This window comes from Passer montanus, unplaced genomic scaffold (genome assembly GCF_014805655.1).
Source record: "Passer montanus isolate IOZ18808 unplaced genomic scaffold, ASM1480565v1 scaffold33, whole genome shotgun sequence".
Taxonomy (NCBI): Eukaryota; Metazoa; Chordata; class Aves; order Passeriformes; family Passeridae; genus Passer; species Passer montanus.
The window spans coordinates 4,449,622-4,467,375 of record NW_024368041.1 but is presented as its reverse complement, the minus strand read 5'-3'; positions in this window follow the sequence as shown (position 1 = coordinate 4,467,375).

The following is a 17,754-nucleotide window of genomic DNA, read 5'->3' as shown; positions in this document are numbered from 1 at the left end:
GACAGCCACTAGGATACAAAAGGGGGGTTTTTTGCTTTGTTTTGGGGAGTTTTTAGGTATTTTTGTTGGTGCCTTTTTTTTTTTTGGTTGTTGGTTTTTTTTGTTTTGTTTTGTTGGTTTTTTTGTGGTTTTGGGGTTTTTTGTTGTTCTGTGAGAACAAGCCCTAGGAAAATGAACAATTCACAGAAACAATATTTCTACTTGTGTTACACATTCTTACACATGCAGAGAAAAAGGTCTGTTAGTTGATTTCTCTTAGACTAATGTGTCAGGTTTTTATTTTCAGTGTGAAGCAGAACACAGCACTTAATAAAATATAGCAAGGAATATACGTGTGTTAACTTAGAAGTAGTTCAAGTTTTGGCCTTGAGAGGTTCAGTTTTCTGGGACCAGAGGAAAAAAAAATTAGTTGCTTACATCTATTTTCTCACTATAAATGAAACCTTCAGTATTTTATTGTCAGCATTTGAAAACACTATTGTTTTGGTGGAAATGTCACATATCTAATCATTCTATGGGGAGAAGCAATAGACTGCTTTAGTTAAAAATATACACGAAATAAAATTACAAAGGCATAAATGAGGACTTCCAGCCCAAAGGAATGCAATGTTGGGCATATAGTGTCAGATTGGTGTGTGTGGGCAGCATAGCTTGGCTGTTATTTCCTGACAGTTCACAAATCTGTTCCCACACACGGAGGCTGCTCAGGCAGCTCAGCACACGAGAGGCAGTGGGTGCACAGCCCAGCCTAGTGCCAGGGGGAAAAGGGGCAAAGGAAGAGGATTTCCCCGACAGACAAGGAAACAAGCCCAGATGAGGCCATAGTTATCCCCGGAAGAAATCAGGAGATTGGTGCCCCTGTTCATGAATCCAAGAGGAAATGTTCCCAGAGCTACAATTCAAGAACTACTGTGCTACATCCTTTTGGCTTCATCTTCCCTTTATACAGACTCAAGGTGTTCAAACCAGAGGTCTTGTAGGCATCCCTCTCTCTAATCACTAAACATGAAATGTCCATGGCCAGGTGTCCCCACAGAAGCAAAGCAATTTTTATAAGGGTAAAGCTGAAGGGACTAAATGTAAAATATCTTAGGTCATGTAGAGAAATCGGGAGAGCCCAAGCACGTGTAGGGAGTACATGTGAGAGCAGGGTGCCTCTAGTCCTTGCTGTAATGCCCGTGGCCTGGTTTCCAGCTCTGATATATTGCATCACTACTCAGCATGATGTCCTGGCTGGCTTTCCTCTTAGATCCAGATTCACACGTGACTCCTTGTGTAAACAAGGGTGATACTCATATTGTTTGGTATGGGCAACATGAGCATCTGATCCTTAAAATTCCTCATCATGCAGAGTTAAGGAAAAAGCACGTGCCTCACAGATTTTAAATGCCAGCCATTTTAAATGTGGCAGCCTTTTCATTTCTGCTTATCAACACCTTTCCCACCTCTTCCTGCTGCACTGAGTTGGAGGAGACAAAACATCCTTCTGGACCCATCCCAGCTACAGACCTCATTTAAAGTTCCTCAAGTCTCGCCACAGCTGAAGGTGTTTCAGGAAAATAGCACAGGCCACTAATCTAAGTCTGTAAGCCTCTCCAGATTTTCTTTCTCTGAAATCTCAAGAGGATTCCCAATTTACCTCAATGAACCTCCCCTGTAAATTTTACAAAATAGAACATCTCAAATACTCTTTGTCACTTGTTTCCACATAGAGATTTAACTGTAAACCAGCAAAGACTGAGACAAAGATATTTTTCATGGTCAGCATACAGTAAGACTCTCACAGAAAAAGATATTTGCTCATTTCCAAGACTGTCTTTTTAATGGCATTTATTTAGAAGTCCTTATTTACTGGGAAGCTTTGAGCCCTTATTTAATTTATAGATATGGCATAGGACAATAGCAGTGGCTCAGGCTGTGAAATGCCACTTTGTTGCTTTTTCCCACTGCTGCCCAGAGCACGAATGCTCCTGATGGTGCCTATTTGGCTTGAGCATGTCAGACGCGGAGCAGACAGGATGCTGAAGAAAGAAACTGGTGTCCTTCATTTTCAAGGCCTGGCTCATTACACAGGGTGATGAATTGGCCCTGTTTATAAATTCTGCAGCTACCACTTACAGCCATACCTGACATGAGCTTGAGGGGATTTCAGCAGAGTTAAAGTGATCTTCCAGACAGTTGATGTTTCAGGAAAAATATTGCACGTAAAGCTTAGAAGCCCAGATTATGCATACACAGTAAATGGCACAAGTGCAAACAGCATCCTGCTTGTTAAGCTCTTTTACACACTGGAGCCACTTGAACCAGCTAAAATCTCAGGCAAAGACTGTGCCGAGGGAGGAGCAGGTCAGATGTGAGTATTGATCTCTGTCTGAGGCAGCACATTCCCCAGTGTGGCTCTGTGCAGCCTCTGCGATGGGTTCCAGTGCACTGCAGGGACTGGTTTCTGCCAGAGCACCTTCCCTGAAAGCCTCGTCTCGAGCTGGTGGGAGACAGAGAAGTGGTACAAGAAGGCAGCAGCCCAGACATTCACAGGTAAAACTGGAAACACTTCTGACACCAATTAGGCACTTCATTATTAGCAGTCTGTAAATACCTCTGTTGGAAATGAGTCACTGACTCACTTGCTCTCATAATTGACCACTTAGAGGTCACTAAAGCAAGATCACCTTCAGAAAGGCAGTTCTCTTTCCAGGGCTCAAGTCAATGCCTGAAATGGCTGAAAGCTGGCTAGGATCAAGGCACACAGCAGAATGTTGACACTAGTGACCACTGTGGTGGCTGGCCCTCTAGAGAGCAGTGAGGATCTTCAGTGCTAACAGAGATAAGGCACAACTCACTGGTACTCACAATACCTGGATTAAGAATCAAGCATGACTGAAAATTCGTATCAGAGAACTAGCCTGGTGAAAGCCAAGAAAAGCCAGGTTGCTCATTAGTAGGGTTTACTACCTCATGAGAAAGCATTTACATGCAGCTAGGGCAGCTCTGCCCTCCTAGGTTTTGCCAAATGGCAGAGACAGCTGCCTGTGCTGGCCCCACTGCATCCCACGGTGCCGCATCTGGAGCCACTCAGGGCTTCCAGGCAAACACCATCCTCGGGTTCAGCTCCAGTGCAGCACGAGATCCACCTTCCCCAGGAAGGTGCGTGGGCAGAGGGGCCTCCCTGCTCCCTCCTCCCCATCACAGCCACAGGAAGCACGTGTGCTTTGCAGACCCTGAGGGAACATAACAAGAATTGCTTAGGAAATGTTGGCCACTGCGCTTTCTGTCCTCATCAACTGGCATGCCATGGTTAAACCTTTGGGTCTGGACAAGCTGAACTCCTCACCTTTGAACTCCTGTAATGTTCAAGTTGTGGGCACAGATTCACTCCCACTGTGAATTACAATAATCTTATTTCCCTTACCTAATGGCATGCTGCTGGTAGAGGGTTGCAAGGAGAAGCAAGCTCCACCTACACCTTCCCTGACACTGGTCTGTGTGTGCTACTGAGGAGGGTACAAAGACTTTGGATCATCAGTCTGGGTCTCCTCCATCCCAATGATCCCTCCTGCAGAGCAGTTCCTGGCTCTCTTGTAAAATCAGATTCTGCAGAATGTAAGGGCTGGATGTCCCACATGAACTATCCCGTTTTCCATTTCTGCTGCCTTTCTGCACTGACACCCTTTGCAGCTGTTCTGAAGAACTTGACTAGACTAACCTTCAAAAGAACTACTACTGCTACTAAAGAAAGAGCATCTCAGAGAATACAGGTCAAGGTTTAAACCACAGACAGACTGTGAAATCCATTGCCTGTGGATTTCCCCAGTACTCAGGTGGAGGCCCAAAACTGGAATAGATTATACATATATCCCGACAGCAACAGCTCTTACTCAGCCGGTCCCTGGTTGCTGGCACTACAGTCCTCAGCTGAGTTCAGCTGTGCTTTTTTCCCTCTGAGATGTACTGCCTGTTTTAAACACAACCCTGTAGATATTTTATTTCCTTCCCTTGCACCTCATGAATTAAGTGTTTTTCTTTTGGTTGGTGGAGAGAAAATTGGCTGCTGTGTGAAGCCACATGGGACCCTTGTGTTTGCTCTGGACATGGTGGCCAAATGCCATTTATATTATTTCACATAACTTTTTAAGGAATTTTCCATATAGATTCTTTCAGTAATGTAAATAAACCAGGATATTTTGTGTTGCTGTCTATTGTCCTGTAATATTAGGGGTTTTTCTCAGTGTTCCTGATCTGCTGTCTGCATTGGTCTACTCTCATACTTTGAAGTTAGAGTTTCAGCCTAAAGCTTCCCTTTTCAATAGAAAAGTTTGCTCCTCACCTTAGGGTGTGTGTCTCTAATGGTTTGCCTCTCTCCCAGCCTGGAATATGATACAGGTAATGCCATTTCTGCTGCCATTAGTGGTTTATCTTTCTGCTCCTCTTGGCCTTCAAAGTGACCCGGCCTTCTGAAGTTAGGAGGCAGATGCCAATCTTAGGACATCTGTTCCTTTATGATAGAGACACCTACAAATGTAATCACCTCTATAAGGGGTCATAGCAAGCTCTTCTCAGAAGAGACAACTTCTCACTGACAGGAATGGGCTCCACTGCAGACAGCCAGCACCATCATCATCATCATCATCATCATCATCATCATCATCATCATCATCATCATCATCAGGGCCTGGGTCCCTCCTGTGCCTGCCAGAGTCAGCACAAACACTGAACACCCCTTGACAATAAATCAAGGATGGTTAATAAGCACATAGACTGCACATGCACCCACCTCATCTTCCCTTGGCTGATGGGAGGGCTGCTGGAGGGGAGCTGCTGGAGATTCCATGGGAGTCTGAGACCACATCCTCTGTGCTGATGGTCTAACATCCAACAGCAGACTTCATCAAAACAAATTTTCCTGCAACTTTTGCAGCTAAGTTTTCCAGATGAAGAAGCCTCACAGATATCATAGTTTGGAGATAAGGAAAGAAGAGTGGGAGGCTGAGCTGCCATCACAGGAAATGCTTCCAACGAGTCTCAAAGAATTCATCTAGCCCACTCTTCTATGCAAATGTAACTTCAAAGATGCACTTTCTCACACATATTCCTCCTCTCTGGTAGTGATCCCCTCCTTTTTTCCCCAAGCATTCTCTTCCAATTCTGCATTATCCTCACTGCTAGAAAACCACTGCTGCTGACAAGTTGAATGTTTGGTTTCATTGCTTCCTGTCAGCTTGCATGTTTCTGGAAAAAAAATATAATTTCTTTAGTTCATTTCTTTAGTAGGTACACTGCCATTATGTCTGTACCAGAAACATCACTCAAGATGGTTATTCATATTTCACATGAACAGTTCTGATAAAAAATTAATTGGTTTTGCAATTCAGGCTTTCTTTGTGATTTTGTTATTGAATAGAGGTTTTTATTGTTATTAAATCATCACATGTACCCACTTGACTAGTTCTTCACCTGGAAACTAATATTTTAATGGAAAAACACATTTCAGGGACTGTCTGGAAGAACCACAACTATGGGGGAGGCGTTCCTTTGATTCTACCTTCATCTCTCATAAGCTCTGAAAAGTCATAACAGGAAATAAATGTAAAGGCATCTCAGGAAGCCATTTAATCCATCCTTCTGCTCCAGGGCTGAATTTGAACTGAGAATTTATAAGAAATAATGGAAGGCAGCCTAGGGAATTACTTTCTTCCTGAGTCACCTAAATTTCCATTTTCTAAAGGATTCCAGTGCTTTGGTCTAATTTACCTTACAAAAGCCATTTTTCTGTCTAGAAACATTAAAATTATGCTCTTCCTTCTATTGAAGGAGTTCTGTGTAACTGCAAACCTCATTGTACAACTAATATTCTGTCAAGACTATGAAAACATGCAGGTCTTACATAGCAACACCCTAAACTGTGAGTGACACCACCATGTTGTTAGGAGACCAGAGATCTTCAGAAAATTTCATGTAAGGGGTCTTCAGCTCATGTTGATGAATTTACATATCAAACACTTCTGTCCAATACAACCAATAGGAGTTATTGTACACCTTCAATGTATTGACATCATGTATGTATTGTTCACACCAATATATTGATCTAAAAAAAAAAAGAAGAGGGGAGACATGAGAGGCAGACATAATAATGTCTTTTGAAGTGAGGTAGTAATAAAAGTCACTGAAACCCAGTATCCAGGAGTAGTCTGGAAAAAATTTAAAGGATAGATTGAGGTCAAGAAACACGATTAAGGATGTGATTTGACGCTGTGTGAGGAAAGGTGATATACAGTAAAAAGCTTGACCTGTGAAAGAGGTGATTTAGGGTGTCAGCCTTCATAGCCACAGTGAAGCATCTTTAGGATGGGTCAAGTAACTCTCTGCATCTCCTGATTATACTGACGGGATGTGCTGGGGCTGAGTGTGGTCCTGTGAAGTCAGGCATTCAAAGTGTAGTCACAGGAAACTCAGTCATGTTCACATACAGAACTGTACCTGTAAACAATAGGTTTCCTTAGGTTTCATTTCCATGGTCATGTGAAATAGTGAGGGTAACAAATACCCCTGGAGAAAACCCAACTGGTGCTACAGCAGATTTTGCAACCTAGGAGGGATTGGCTTATTGCCAGGAGGTTCAAAGCACTCATCATAGGCAGGGGAAAAATTCCTTCTGTTTCCAGCCTTTGTCCACAGATTGTCCATGGCTGATTTCCTTAGCCCCTCTGTGGCTCACAGGGTCCCTGTCCCCAGCTACTTCCCACCAAACCTCCCACACACAAAGCATTGGAAACACACCCAATTCTGGGATGAACACAGGGTCCTACAAGAACTTCAGTCTATTTCCTGATGATTTCATGTCCCTATTTGAGATTTTAGAGGGAAAAAAAGAAAATATTCTGTTCTTCCAGCAGAAGGGAAAGGGACAAGATATGGTACAAAGGTGTGAGACAGAAAACTTCTCTGTTGTTTGCAAGTGTTCCAGTTAATTTGGTAAAAAAAATGTTTCTCCTTACTAACCTTATCTCTCATCACAAACAATTGACCTGTCATTATTACTCTACTGTAATTTATAACACCCTTTAATTTTTTTAATCCATCTGTTCCTGTAGGGATTATAAGGCAAGCAAACTGATTATCACCTTGCCAACACTTATCATCAGGTGGCTGTGACTGTTTAGATTGCTGTCCAAAGACAACAAGAAGTACATTAACAGAGAACAAAAGGTACTGTTTTAAAAAACAACAGTTACCATTAAGTCCTCATGATATAGATCAGATAAACCCAGTGATAATGTAGAGATCATGACCTCTGGGTTTCCCACCAGGCTCACTGCAATTTTATCTTATCATCACTGTATAACCTAATAAATCAGTGTGTACACAAAAATACACCAGTTAGCATTGCCTTTCTAAAAGCTGCTTTGCAGTGTTGATTGTTTTAACTGCACACTCCCTAATTGTTTTTGATTGGTTTAATTGGACATTCAAATGTTGTGATTTTAAAGAACCCTAGGATGATTTTAAAGAACCCTGGGTTCCTGCATATGAGTTTCACCAGCTGTGTTAACAAACAGGAGGCAAAACAGATGGGTGGCAAAAACATAGAGGGCTCAAAGCACTGCAGGCTATCAATTAACACCTCAAAACTTATGAATGCTTAAATTAAGTGAACTTTAACATCTCCCTAAGAGCAGAAGGAGATCATGACTATCAAGACACACCAAGCTGTACAAGAGAAAATCTGTATTGCAGGGCATATATTTGTGTGTCCAATCTCTCTGGGTTTTGCAGGATATTCTGCCTATGGGCCTATTGGCTATGGGCCCAAACTCAGCCATTTGTGGCTGGTTTGCCAGACACTGATCTTTGTTGGTTGCAGTGAAGGGATTTCAGTCTTTATTTGGAGTTATTGACAGCATCCACTGAGGCAAGTAAAGTGACAGAGGGGAAACTTTCTAACTGGAACTAAACAAAGCTAATATGAGACAGAATTCCAGGGCTTTTTTGGGAAGGAGAATAAATATTTTTATGTCCTCTCCTAGTATTTCAAGTAATTTAGAGATAGTGCTTATCTTGTTTTCTGTGTTAGTGGAAAATTTTGGTGATGAAATATCAAGGAGTACATTTGGGGTTATCTGATCTTGCTGTAAGCAGTAGCAAAGTAGAAACTACAATATTAAATTTAGGCATAACGTGGTCAGAGACTAAACTTGAAGAGACCATGGAAGAGGTAAGGAACAGGTTAACAAATCTGTCTACTGCAATTTGAGTCCACTCTACTCCATTCCTGGAATTAACAACCCATTCCTGTGACAGAAAGGTATATTCAAAGAAATAAAGCAATTCTCACTGAAATGGCTGAGGCCTGAGAAGACCCTGTTTTTCCAGCTTTGCTTTGTTCATTAAGCAGCACCTTAGAGGAGGAGCAGTAGCAACAGAGAACCGTGACATCTTAAACCATTTCCCTTGAGCACACCTTCAGTGCCCTTCAGTACAGAGACACTTCAGCAGAGTGAGGTTCAACCAGCATCTACATGTATCGAGTATGAAACACTCTGCAAAAAGCAGGATTCAGTTCTCAACCCTTTCTGGAAGTCAAGGCTGTCCTCTGAACCAGCTCAAGGTGGTTCTCTCGCCAAGTCTGAAGGGTTGTGACAAGGAAATTTCCAACCTTGGCATTACATCTACTTTTTGTATCACAGTTGTGTCAACAGGCCACTGACACATTAATAGTTTAGGTTGAAGGGACTCAAATTCATGGCTTTGCCTATAAGAAAGTACCCAACACATCTGGCTGGGTCAGGTCCCCTATGCTTTTCAGTGGGATCTGTGCCCTGATGCAAACAAAAACACAGAACTTGGGGGTCTACAAAGAGAGGAAGTTCTTTCCCAGAGTGCTTGGGATTAAATATTCCACATTCAAACTGAACAGGGAAGTCCTAGGTGAGTCTTGAGCATTGCCATGCATTAAGTGACCACTGAAATGTACAATCTTATATTTGGCTTCTTAACAACTTTCTCAGATCTAATCCTTGTGACCTTTTTGCTTTCCCAAAAATTATCAAGAACCCTGGGTTTTCTTACTGTAATTAAATTATCAAGAAATATTTAATTTGCTTAAATCAAGTTCCTGAAATCTACAGTGTGGGCAGAATATTAGCAAGAAGGCTTATACTAAATAAATGTGAAGGCAATGAATATCAGGGTTATTATGAGAAGCAGATGGTAAGGAATTGAATTTATTTGAATTACTTATCTAAAAATAAATAAATTTTAAAAAGAAATAGAAATATCTATAGAACTGGGTTTTTTAGGGAGTTTTGACATTCCCATGTTCTCAGTCAGGCAGCTGACAGCCCGGTGGGTGCTTTTCTCACAATGTTCTGGATTGTCTTCTTCCATCTGACTGGGAAAACCAATACTTGTGGATCCTACAGAAAGAAAGTTGATGTCTTTGCAGGTCCTTTGGCTGCACTATTTCAAGGTTTCAGACTAATTTGGTTCAATCAGATTGTATGAGGGGATGGTAGCTGATGTTTATCAATACATTTGGTCCCCCAGTAATCATGGAACACATCCACCCAGTGCTCACTCCCACCAGTAAGATCAGAAAACAGCTGTGTGCTGTGTCTAAAGACCCACAATCTAAATACTCCTATGTCAGACATTTTTATTACCCGCTTCTTTCTAGGCTTGATGAAAAGTCTCACTACTGTGCCCTACACTGTGTCATCTTTGCCGTTTTCTTGCATTTAATGCAACAGAGGACCTGACTTGTGGATAAATGAGGGAAAATTAGTGCTGTGAACAGGGAAAAATGGAGAGGAATAATGGGAGAATGTTGGAATTGGATTCACAGAAGAGCTGCAGTCCTAGACTTAGAATAGTCAGCTTATTTTTCCTTCCTTCTTAGTACAATGATTATTTTTTGATATCTTCTGAATTCAGGGTCTAGATAAATTAATTTAGTGAACAGATGATGTAGCTCAAGATATTGTTTCACTCTCCCCCAGAATTTGATATCTTCTGAATTCAGGGTCTAGATAAATTAATTAGTGAACAGATGATGCAGCTCAAGATATTGTTTCACTCTCCCCAAGAGCTCATTCAACCCTGAGAGCTCAGTTTGAACTTCTGCAGGAGGTGGTTTGGAGCCAAGCTGTCAGATCCTCTGCTGAACTAGCTGAGGACTCTTCCCAAGGCAGCAGCATCTGACAGGAGAGCAGAGCTGAGCAAAAAGGAGCCGCAATAGCCTGAGCCACCACCCCAGCTAATGGAAGCTAATGGAAAATTTGTGTCCAAATATTTTCTCTTACAATTCTTTTCTACTTGATAGTTTGGAGGTAAGGAGACCTCTATTATTAGTGAAAACTGCCTGCAGAAATACACCTGGCCCTAATTTAGTGCATTTGCCTATGTCAAGAGGCACTAAGAGCCCAGTGTGGATAAGGCCAGCTATAAATAGTCAGTCACACATCCAGTTTAAATGTAGATATTTAGTTGTACAACATCCCAGAATCAAACCAAATTCAACTCAGTTGCACCCAAGCTGGAAGCATTCTGAAGACAGGGCAGAACTCAGGAGTATTCCCAGACACTGGTGCATCAACAGAAATAGGAGGATTGTATTTAAAAAGAATAACACAAAGAGAATCATTTGCAGATATTATTCATGTACTCAACAGCTGTAAGCAAAAAGCTCCCATGAAACCTACTAATATCACTGAGTTTGGGAATTTCCCTTCACAGATGGTGGATACAGCCTTAGCTGATGGATAAAGCCCCAGAGCCCTGACCCAGAAATGCTGAGGCAGGAGGTATTCCTTCTGGGCATTGTGGAAGGAGCTGTCCCTGCTGTTTGCAAAGGTTAGGCACACACCCCCACTGCTGCAGAGGCGTGAGCCCAAGGCAGGCTGGGTTCCCACACCTGGGTGCAGGGACAGCAGCAGGTCTGCAGGTGCTGCAGTCAGAGGCATTGGACTGTTCAGAGCCAGGTGATGCAATACCATATTTTGGTATCCATTTCATTAAAGCTCCTCCTTTACATGTCAAAACATCCTTGCTAGATACAGCATTGCATATCTGAGTGGCTAAAAATGCAGATGTATGATTTACAGTGTTTTCATTACAGTCTTGTAAGTAAATTCCTGCTCATGATTAGCTTTCCTACAGATGGCTAAAGACTGGCTACTAATCAGGGGACAAAAGTGAGATCAGCACCAGGGAGACCAGTTTCTCTTGTACAATCAGTGTGTTTTATCTCTGCACAGGAGGTACGAGTTCATCACCAGCCCCTCTGTGGGGGCTGCTGACAAAGAGGCTAATCAGTCCCAAATCGTGTGGCTTCCTGGAGCAGACACATGACACTGAGGCTCAGACCACCAGCTCTCTTCTCACAAGCCACAGAATGTGCATCAGAGGGGTATGATGTTCTGTTCATAAGACAGAGGTGAAAGGCTCTATATCCTATTACACATCCCCTGGGCCAGCCAGTCTCCTTGTTTACATTTTTGTCAGAAAAAATCAAGGATGTTTTTACATTTGTGAATGGAAAGGCAGCAACAGGAGTGCATGTGAAGTGGTATTTCTTAGTCCCCCTCTGACTCAGTGCTGGCTAGCAGCCAAGGAAGGAAGGCAATTGCCAGCTCTCCAGCTGTGAGAACGGGGACATGCTAAACCAGGGATTTCTCTGGCACCCAAGAGAAACGATGAGGAATCTCTGTGTTCCTGAAAACACCTTCTAAGCTGATTGCTGATCCTGGTGACTGTGCAGGTCTAGGCTACCACAACCAGATCCAGGAGCATGTGCCTCCTGGTGGCTTCAATAAAGAGCATGTCTGTGGGCTCTACAGCCTTGGCTCCTGCAAAGTGGTCCAGGTTTGGAGAACTGGACTCATCAAATTCCCTCCATGGCGTTTGGAAATACACTTGTTTTTTATCCTGTGGTGTGGGATCACTGCATCCTGAGGTCCAAAAGGATGCTCGGACTCCTATTGCTGCTGAAGTTACAAATACTGAAAATAACCTGTGAATGATCCTTCTCAGAGTAATCAATATGAGTAAGTCACAGAAAAACAGTATTATTCTATGATGCTGAGTTAAATACACCAATCAGTGTTCTCAGTCTCAGCGATCCCCCACCTGTGCTGTTCAGCCAGTAGACTAGTTTCTGCCAAGATTTTAACCTAATTAGCTTTTTCCAAGATGAGAACTTGGAAATAGAGGAACTAACACATGTCCAGGAGCACTGCTGACCAAGTCTGGGTGCAGATTTGTCTTTGCTTTGGGAGTCAGGAAAATCTCTTGTCTTTTGCAAGCTCATTTGTAGGTTTGGAAGACAGAAGAGTACATGTGCAAGTCATTGCACACCAGCTGGCCTCAATGCCCAAGGAGAGTCCCAAGAATGTGCTGCTCAATGGGACAGTCACAACCTAAATGTCTGACTTCCAAGACCAGCGCAGTGCTGTGGTATTGGCTGCTGATGCAGGAAGTTTCACAGCAGCATGCAGAGAGCCACATCTTCTCTCATATGGCCAGAGTTCATCTATTCCACACACTGCAGGCAGGTGTTCTTTCTTACAGGCATTTGGGCCCTCAGTTCCACTCTTTTCTCACCTCTTTGTGTGAGAAACCAACATTTTTGTGCAGGTCGTGATGGACCATGTGATGGGCTGTGGTGTCCTGAGGAAAGAGGCACTGTCCTATGGATTATACTTTTCTGTCCAGTTGCCTCATGGTACACCCCCAGTCCATCTGTGAGAGTTATGAAGGAAAAAGTTCCTTGGGAACAAGCCAGAGGTGGGATGAACTGTTCTGGCAGGGCTGATTTGGACCTAAATACAATGTAAGGTCTTTTATGCCTGTTGTCTGCCTGAAGGCTTTTAACCCTCTCAGTTCACCCATCACACCACATCATTTCTTTGAAGGAACCAATTTAAAATATGCTCCCTTCTTTGATCTGAAAAGCAACTCCACTTATTTCAGTTCACTCTCAATTTTCACACCCCTGCCTCTTCCCACAACTGTCCTGTTGCCTCCACTCCATGCTCTGCCTCCTCCCTTTCTTTAGCTCTTTTGCCTCCTCATCTTCATTGCTGTCACTTGTCTTCCACCACCCTACAGAAATCTTCTCCAGCTCCTTCCACCCCATGTCTCAATAGCCACAGCATTTTTCTGTTTTGTTGTAACTGCTGTGGGCAGCATCACAGCACAAAGACTTCACTCTGCTGAAGCATGCAGGAGTTCTGCCACTGACTGCTGCCTCTCCCAGTACAGCCAGATTTCTCCTGAAGTTTTGGTGATTTCTTTACTTTTCTGCAAGCAAGAAAAGCATGCATTTAAACCAGCTGCTCCATAGGATTCATCAAAAGCCAGCAGGACCTGATAAGTGAAATGTTATTAAGATGTGATTATAGAATGAAACTTACAATTTAGTCCATTTCCTCTAAATCTTTCTGAGTTCTCAACTTAACTTTGTTCATGTGTAAATAGTTTGATATGGATCCCAGACAACCTCAGCTGTTTCAGTTAGTTTGTGTGAAGTTCTAGGAAGTTCTAGAAAGGAGGGCTGCAATCTGCTGCTTTGGCCCAAACATAATCTGCACCAGATTGCCCAAGTTTCTGAACTTCACAGCATCATAAATCTGTGCAATTATAAATGTAGAGGCAAGAAGTATGTTGGTTCAATGAAAACATTTGAATTAACATCATGTAATGATAAATAGATTCCCATAAAAACTACAAGAAGTCTCTAGAGAGTAGCTCTTAAACAATGACCAGGAAAAATATACCACATACAGCTAAAAGCTTTCCATGCTGTATCAGGATGGTTTTGCCTTTTAAATTATACACATTGGATTATAACTGTGAGGTCTTAGGAAAATTGTGAGTGGAACTGTTTAGTGCAAAGTGTCCAAAGTACACCTGAGAACAAATGAAGCCCTGAGGGTCCTTAAAATGAGTACTGTAAGGTCTCTTTCTCTGTATTGGCACTGGAAGACATAGTTAAATCAACGAGAAAAAAGCTGAGCTATTAAAATATCATTTTGCTTATAGAAAACATTCACCTCCCTGGCTCTTTAGCCACTGCTAGGTAAAGAACTTCATCTGCTCCAGTTTAAGTAGATGGCTAGGTCCTGATTGACTTAAATGGGGAAATGGCTGGGCCACAAATGCAGAACAGGAGGAAGCTGATTGAAAATGGCTTCATATTTCTGTCAGAGCAAAGGAAAATATCTGTAAACAATTTCCTTCTAAGGCCTTTCAGAACTAAAGTCATTAATGGGAAGCAACTGGCAGAAAAGCAGCAACCAACTCACTGACTGGAGAAAAATAAACAGAACATTTACACAACCATCTTCCAGGGCAGCCAATGTCTTTCTCACACCTATATTTACTTTTTATTGCTATCTAAATGTGAATACATTGAACAAATGCAATTTTTTGCATATTTCTATGCCATCACCTTTTCTACCTTCTTTTCCAGCATCACTAAGGCTGCACAACGTATAATAAGGCATTTAGTAAGCTTTGACTGTTTTGACAATTATTTAATCTTATGTCATGTGTCGTATCTGTTAAAGAATTGAGGCTCTATGCGTATGTAAACATAAATATTAATTGCAAACACATTCTATTTTTCCTGCAGTGTGTAAATGAATGAAGAAAAGATAGTGCTTAAAAGGAAAGCAGTCCTTTCTTCTGTAAAAAAAAAAAATCCTAATGTTCTTATCTTTCCTGTTCTTATCTGGTACAGAGCACTTTCAATCCATCAAGACAGTACTCTTCTTGTCTAATCGAACTGCTGAGAGATAAGAGGTTTTAGGGCTTCCTGACCATTGTTTGAACCTTTTTCTTCCTTGCTCAAAGAGGAAAGTCTTGAAAGTCTCTAAAGCTCCAACTGTAACTAATTAGGGAATCTGTGGAATATTCAGTTCAATGCAGAGGTTAACTGAAAAGGAAAACTTCAAACCATACAGAGATGACCTTAATGGGAGATTCAGATTTGAATTAAAGCTATAGTCAGCTAGTCACTAGAGATTCAAGCTTCTTTTCTTCTTACTCGGAAAAGTTCAAAAGCCCACTCTTAAGCATGTAAAGAAAAAGAACTCCAAACCTTAAAAGGGTTGCCCATTTGTTATCTATTTTTATCTAAGTATTGAGCCATTTTAGTGGAGATGAGCAAATGGCTGGGCAATTAGCTGAGTTAGTTGTGTAAACTTATAGTTTCTACCAAAATGAGGAAAGAATCTGAGTGCAAGGGAAAAATTAATTCTGTTTATTGAATAACTGTAACAAGCTCATAGAATTTAAATCAAATGCCTCTTACATAATATGACATTCCAGAAAGAGAACATTATATTTGCTGACTTTATTCCTTTCTGTTATAATATTATTTGGTTATCTGAGAACTAATTTTAAGCAAAAGCCTGTTTGGCAAAGACCAAAAGACAGTGAACAACAGATTCCAGAGAGTTGCATGGTTTTGTTTTATCTCAACTGACTTTCAGTTCCTTGCAGTATTGACTTAATAGACTAGTATTTAATTAGTGAATCTTTTAAAATTACCACTTCTCCCTGGATTTAAGGGGAAATTAAAGAGGGAACGCTTCTCAGAATTTAGTTTCCTGCTTTTGAAATTAAATTTTTTCTTGTCCTGTAGAATTTAAAAATGTCATCAGGCTTTTACTGTCTGCAGTTTGTTATGAATCACATAAAATTCATTAAATACAGTATTTTTCATCATGTCGTGTATATTAGTGAAATCATTACAAATGTTTTTCAATAAATCACTAGATCAACTGCCATAGAAAAGCCAACAGGAAAGTTAAAAATAACCCTTCTTTCATGATTTCCCACAGTAATGCAACTGTCTCAAACTCTAGGCAATTTATTTATAGTCCTTTTTTAATAGTAGCTACTTAGTTGAATTTCCGCCTTCATATTTGAGTTGTTTCATCTAGACATGAGTATCAGTCCCAGCCTGGTTGTTTGGACTCAACTCTAATTTCTCCCAGATTGTCCAAGGAGAGTGTACATTACAGAACTTTGTAGCTAAAAAGAAACACTCACCAAAAACTGCAGCCCAATAACCTGCACTGAGGCAGGATCAAGCACACTAAATCCTCCTCAGTAGAGGGTCATCTGCCTGTTTTTGAAAACATTCAGCAAAAGGTTTTTCACACATAGCTTGAAGTGTTTCAGAGCTCTTATATAAGTAAAGGTTTTTTTCTTTTCCAGTATAAAGCCTTTGACTATGAACAGACTTATTCTCTCCCCTAGAGAACATGGGACACAATGAATTCCTGTCCTCCCTGTAACAATATTAACATAAAACAAGCATGTCATCTTCTCCTCAATCTTCTTTTTTAAGGTACCCAGTTCCTTCAGACTTTCCATATATGTGCTTTTCATCCCTTATCGCTAAGGCACCAGGCTTGACCTTCACCCGCTTAGCTACATTATCTGAACCTTGCTTTGACCCTCCTAACACTCCTGAAAAACCTCCCTGATGAAGAAATGCTGAGGGATGTGGGTTGCTCAGCCTGGAGAAGAGAGGGCTCTGGGGACATCTTATTGCAAACTTTCAATATATAAAGGGGAAGATTTAAATGCAGAGAGCAGCATTTACCAAGGCCTGTTTTGACAGCACAAAGGGTAATGGTTTTAAACTGAAAGGGGGTAGGTTTAGGTTGGACATTAAGAAATTCTTTGCTGTGAGGTTGGTGAGGCACTGAAAGAGGTTGTTCAGGGAAGTTGTGGATACCTTGTCCTTGGAAGTGTTCTAGAACAGGCTGCATGGGGCTCTGAGTAACCTGGTCTAGTGCAAGATGTCCCTGGCCAAGGCAGGGTGGAGGTACACCTTTGAAAGTCTCTTCCAGCTCAAAACATCCTATGATTCTAATGAAAACTAGGCATCAAACAGAAAGAAATATCTAAAAAAGAATGGTGTTGGTTCACAAGCAAATGACATTTTATCTTCTTATTTTATTTTAGCTCTGTCATAATCTGCAAATTCACTTTGCTGTACTACTTTCACTGCTAGTTACTCCAGCCCTGCATCTCTGGGTTTGATCTTCACCTCTAATCGTTCCTATCACACTTGTTCTTGGGGAATTTCCACCCATCTCTTTTGAGTCACCAACCCAATTTGACAGATTTTGTATTCCCACAAAGGGGTCCACTCATGCTGACAAACCATGGTTCAAAGTCACTGGTGCATCCCATTGGGACTGCAGAAGTTCAGCTTGTTGCAGTATTGGTCACTTATTTATGTGCAGTTCTCTTTTACCGGGAGGAGTATGGGGGAGCTTCTTTCTTCTCCAGCAGGAGAAACTCCATAGCCTCAATTTTGCTGATCCAGTATAACACATACAAGCTGATGCTGAATATTTTAAGGATCAGAAAATGAGGACTTTATTGCATTAAGTGTACAAATCTTCTAGACCTTTAGAAAATATTTAGAGAAACATTTTGACTGCAGAAGCTGATCATAGGCACTAAAGGACTTTAGCTGGAAAAAGATTGAGACATAAAAGAAAAGAGACTTGGTTTTACTAAGTACATTTAAGCTGTCCTTTTAATAATAAAAAACAGTTGTCTTCAAGATGGGATAACTTTTAAATATAAAAAAATAACACACCACAGGGAGCTGAAAGGAAAAACAAATTTAATTATGTATTCAAGACCATCCAAACCACCCACCCACATAATAAGTGTTTGCTGGCTACACAGACACTCTCGTTGCCATGGTTTAGCCAATTGTCTTTGTTTAAA